Genomic DNA, 4,947 nt, shown 5'->3' with positions numbered 1-4,947 from the left:
TCTGAAAGTAGTGCTGCTCGAAGCGAGTGAACCACTCAGAGAGGTCCTCTAATGTAGCAATAGAAAAACATGACAGTGACTCTAAGATGGAGGATATGGTAAGTCCTCGTGATGGAAAGGGACATCATTAGTGAAGTCCTCAGGTTCATTCTGAGAGCTAGAATGATATAGTCTGTACTGAGGAGGATCCACTCCACGAAGTCGCTCGATATCCCCTATAGAGACATATAGTTGGCGAGTGTAAGCGTGAGGGACTGTTGCGGTGTGTTGAGAAGATCGAAGTGTCAAGAAGATTGAAGTGTCGAGCGAGTTGAGTCACATAAAAGCCTAGGCAGATAGGACCCTTCCTGTTACGGTCTGTCTGATAGTGGAAGGTAAGGGCGATGAAGTAGGCTAAATAAAAAATATTCCTTGTGGCCATGCTCCATAAAAAATATGCATCAGTGGTACTGATGACTCTGTGCTCTCCCTCCTATCAGTCAATGTGTGAATTAAAAGGGCGTGAATATACCGTAAGGCTGGAGGAAGGGAAGTTGCCTTCGAGCAACTCGTATTATAAGGTGTCTTATTCACCATAAAGTCGATCCAACAAAGAGATGACGAGTAGTGTATGTGCCGATGTAAACGAAGGATGTTGTCAGAACTCATAAACCCTTCAGTATATAGTCCCAAAGCAGCACTGAACTCAGTGAGACTCATATGGCGTGCCAGGCCACTGAGTTTGAAGGTAATAGTGCTTGACTTATCATGGTTCATCATGACATGTTGTAGAGAAAATGTCGAATAGAATTCCAAGGTCAGCTCCATATATGTGGGCTCGATGATGGAAAAGAACCGATCCCATGGGGATGTAGAAATGAAAGTACGAACATGATCAGCTAATTGGACCTGCTCCAAAGCGGCCCAATCAATACATCGGCCTAAAATGAGTGGTCGTAGTTGAAGTAGTTGATATAACTCCTTTTAGGAACTCTGAAAAAAGTGGAGGAATGGATAGCGTGCCTCGACAGAAGCACCCGAAGAGGAGGTCGCGCCCGGCGTCTTCCACTTTTTTGAAGTGGGAACGATGACCTTAGATTTGCGACGTGTGTTTGTCATGGTGTGCCTGAAAAATATAATAATCCACTATCTGAAAATAGTCTAAGAATTACCAAATACACAAACAGAGAGATTGGAAAAACAATCGTGTAAAGTAAAATACGACATTAAGAAGCATCTTATGACGTGCAGGCCAATCGAAACAGTCTAAATAGAGAATCGACTAGTATCAATCATGCAAAAATTAGGTGATAATTCTACTAAATATGCAGACTAATTTAGAAGTAAGAAAAACATTAAGGAAAATAAAAATAAGAAACTAAATAGAAAACTAAAAATGATAACAAAGAAAAAAAACATAATCTGGATACTAAGAACAAAAACAATAAAAGCAATAAAAACAATGAACAAATAATAAAAAATAGATTAATGATAAGAAGATTAAGAAAAATAAGAAAAATAAGATAATGAATAATAATAACTAGCATAATAATAAGCCAAAATAGTAACAAACATAATGATAAAGTGATGATAGTGAAATGAAGAATAATAAGCAAATTCAAAATAATAATAACTAGAGAAAAATTATAATAGTAAGAAATGATAATAATAACAACAATAATAAACAAACAAATAAAGAAATAAAGAAATAAAGAAATAAAATAAAATAAAATAAAGTAAACAATGGGGCGGTGACAAGAGTTGTGGACGATGCGGTGACATAATGGGTTGTACGGTGGTCGATGGGCGCGACTGTTCGACGTGGAAGAGGGAGGTTGGGGAGAGGGACTGACATAAGGGTGGGTTGCGATTTAGGGGGAAAAAGGAGAAGGAAAGAAAGGGAAGAGGTGAAGGGGGTGGCTTGTCGAATGGAGGAATAAGGGGAATGAAAAGATGGGGAGGGGAAGGGTGTAGTGTATCAGTGGCCGGAGGGGACAAAGCTCGGTGAGGGAGAGGAAGGGAGGATCAGGGTGGGAGGCATGAAGAGCGTACGAGGGTGGAGTGTGGGGGCATAACTAGGTCGAATTAGTTAAAGTTGGGGGTGGTTGTGGCAGTCGTGGGGTTGGTAGTTTAGCCGGACGGAGGTGGTCGAAAAATGAAAGGTAAGGAAAAACGACGGTGAAGGTTGAGGAAGAAAGGAAAAAGACAAAGTAAAATAAAATTTTAAGGTTTTAGGGTTAAAAGGGTGAACAGTCGTGTGAGGCTCGTGTTGGGCTACACAACCATGTCATACACTCTTATGGCACTTTTGCTAGCCTGTGTGCTATAAGAAATGCAGACCCAGTCTTTACACGGCCTCAGATACGCCCGTGTGTCCAGATCATGTGTGTCACACGACTTCTCCCATGCTAGTGTGGCTCGGTCGTATCTCGCACACGGCTGTGTGTCTTGCCCGTGTAACTCTCTAACTTGATTTAAAATTGGAAAAATTAGCTCGAAGGCTCACACAACCTAGGACACGCCCGTATGTCCATGTCGTGTGGACTGTTTTAGGCCATGTAATTTTCCTCTTAATTTCCAATAACTCCTTTAAAGATTTAACGTAATTTGGCATCTGCAAAAGAGCTTCAACAAATGGTAATTTAATATGTAATTCTTTTAAGAACTTGAGGAAATTACCAAAATTTTCATTTGTGTGGTCTCTTTTCGTCGCGTTAGGATATAACACTCGAGGTATATTTTCTTTGACAACCAGCTTTTTTTCTTACTTATCTTCCTCAACCTTATTAATATTCACCACAATTTCTTGCCTCAGTTCTTGTTCAAATTCAACTAACCCTTATTCGTCTTGAACAGTAATTGCATGAAGCTGCTCCCTTGAGTTAGTTCTAGTATTGCTAGGCAAGCTACCTTGTGGTCTTTTTGAAATTATCTTAGCAAGTTGTCCTATTTGATCCTCGAGCTCTTGAATCAATGCTTGTTGATTTGTTAGTGCTGCCTCAGTGTTTTGAAATTTAGTTTTTGACATCGAGATAAACTTTGTCAACATCTCCTCAAGGTTTGGATTTTTCTCTTACTGATAAGGTGGTTGTTGGAAGCCTAGAGGGGGTTGTGCTCTCTGATTTCCTTGACCACCCTAAGAGAAATTGGGATGGTTTCTCCAACTTGCATTATAGTTATTACTATAAGGGTTATTTTGAGACCTAAAATTATTACCCATATAATTGATTTGTTCATTCTCTGTGCTAGGAGCAAAGGGTAAACATTTTGGATTATTTATTTCACCTCCATTTGTATCGCATTACATCAACGGATGTACCTGCATAGAAAGATATAAACCATGACTTTTCTTATTTAATACCTCTGCCTGGTTTGATAACACAGTGACTGCATCTAAGTTAAAAACAACGACAGCTTTCATCGGCTTTGTCCGCATGACTTGCCACTGATAATTATTCAATGTCATATCTTTAATAAATTCATAAGCCGTTTTGGGTGTTTTATTGTTAAGTGTTCCACTGGCTGTTGCATCGATTAATTGTCTAGTTGAGGGATTCAAACCGTAGTAGAAAGTTTGAAACTGTAACCATAAGGGTAACCCATGGTGAGGGCACCTTCTTAATAAGTCCTTGTATCTTTCCCATGCATCATATAAAGTCTCTAAATCAATTTGTACAAAGGAAGAGATGTTGTTCCTCAATTTGGCTGTCTTAGTCAGTGGGAAGTACTTTAGCAGAAATTTCTCGGTCATTTGAGCCCATGTAGTGATGAAACCTAATGGTAAAGAGTTTAACCACTGTTTTGCTTTGTTCCTCAACGAGAAAGGGAATAATTGTAAGCGAATAGCGTCATCAGTGGCACCATTAATCTTAAAAGTATTGCAGATTTCTAGGAAATTGGCCAAATGAATATTTGGATCTTCGTCTTGTAAACATCGAATTGAAAAAACTGCTGTACCATTGAATAGTGTTCAGCTTCAGTTCAAAATTATTTGTAGCAATGGTGGGTTGCAGAATACTCGATTCAGCCCCAGTCAGAGTGGGCTTGGCATAATCATACATAATTCGAGGAATAGGAGCTACTGCAGCTGCAGGAGGTAGTTGAATATTCTGATTATCGTCCATCTTCTCAGTAATAATGAGGTCCTCTTGTCTGTTTACTATAATTTGTTGACTCTACCTTGCTTCTCTACGATCTTTGTGAGCTGTATTTTCAATTTTAGTATAAAAAAGTAATGGTCCCGGTGGGTTTCTTCTAGTCATAAACCAAAAGAACCTGCCAGAAGCAAATAAAAGAAAAATTAGAATGTAAAATTAAACTAAAACAAAAATATAAAATAAAATAAAATAGACTAAATTAATAAAAATAAAGTGTTCCTAATATTTTAGTCCTCGGCAACGACGCCAAAAACTTGATGTGTGTTTTTTGTACTAAAATTTTCGACAAAGGCAAGCACACCTATCAAACAATAGTATAGCTAAGGTGAGTAGAGATATCGTATCCATGAGAACTAAAAGTATTAGTAATTACCGTTTTCTTATTATTTAGCTGACAATTTGGAGTGATGAATTTTAATCTAAAATCACTAAACTAATTTAACTAAGATCGCAACAGAGAATGAATTAAGAAAATAATTGAAAGAAAACCAATGAGCGAGACAATACCCATGAAAGAATCCACCTAAACTTCTTCTATTATTATTAATCTGATTTAAAAGATTTATTCACTTGGTGTTCCGTAGAAATCCCTAAATTATGCCAATATCTCTTTTGAGAGTAGAAGCAACTGACTCTAGGTTGATTAATTGAAATCTCTTTCTAATTAAAACTCCTATTGTCGCATTAACTCGATCTATGAATTCCCCTATTATATTTGACTCTAATCCGGTAGATTTATGTTGTCCTATTTCTAGGATTGCATGCAACTCCAGTCAATTATACTAGATCTAATGTTAAACAGGGACTTTTG

The 4,947-nt window shown here is 37.9% G+C and overlaps 1 non-coding gene across 1 annotated transcript; it reads left to right on the top strand.

Moving 5' to 3' along the window:
* Positions 1-3,575: 3,575 nt before the first annotated feature.
* Positions 3,576-3,682, top strand: LOC121211700 (small nucleolar RNA R71). Its single transcript, XR_005906919.1, has one exon. It is a non-coding gene; the product is annotated as a small nucleolar RNA R71 (small nucleolar RNA).
* Positions 3,683-4,947: the final 1,265 nt, after the last annotated feature.

The sequence above is a fragment of the Gossypium hirsutum genome, chromosome A12 (assembly GCF_007990345.1).
Source record: "Gossypium hirsutum isolate 1008001.06 chromosome A12, Gossypium_hirsutum_v2.1, whole genome shotgun sequence".
Lineage (NCBI taxonomy): Eukaryota > Viridiplantae > Streptophyta > Magnoliopsida > Malvales > Malvaceae > Gossypium > Gossypium hirsutum.
Note: the sequence above shows the minus strand (reverse complement) of the source record. Positions and strands in the feature narration are given on the sequence as shown.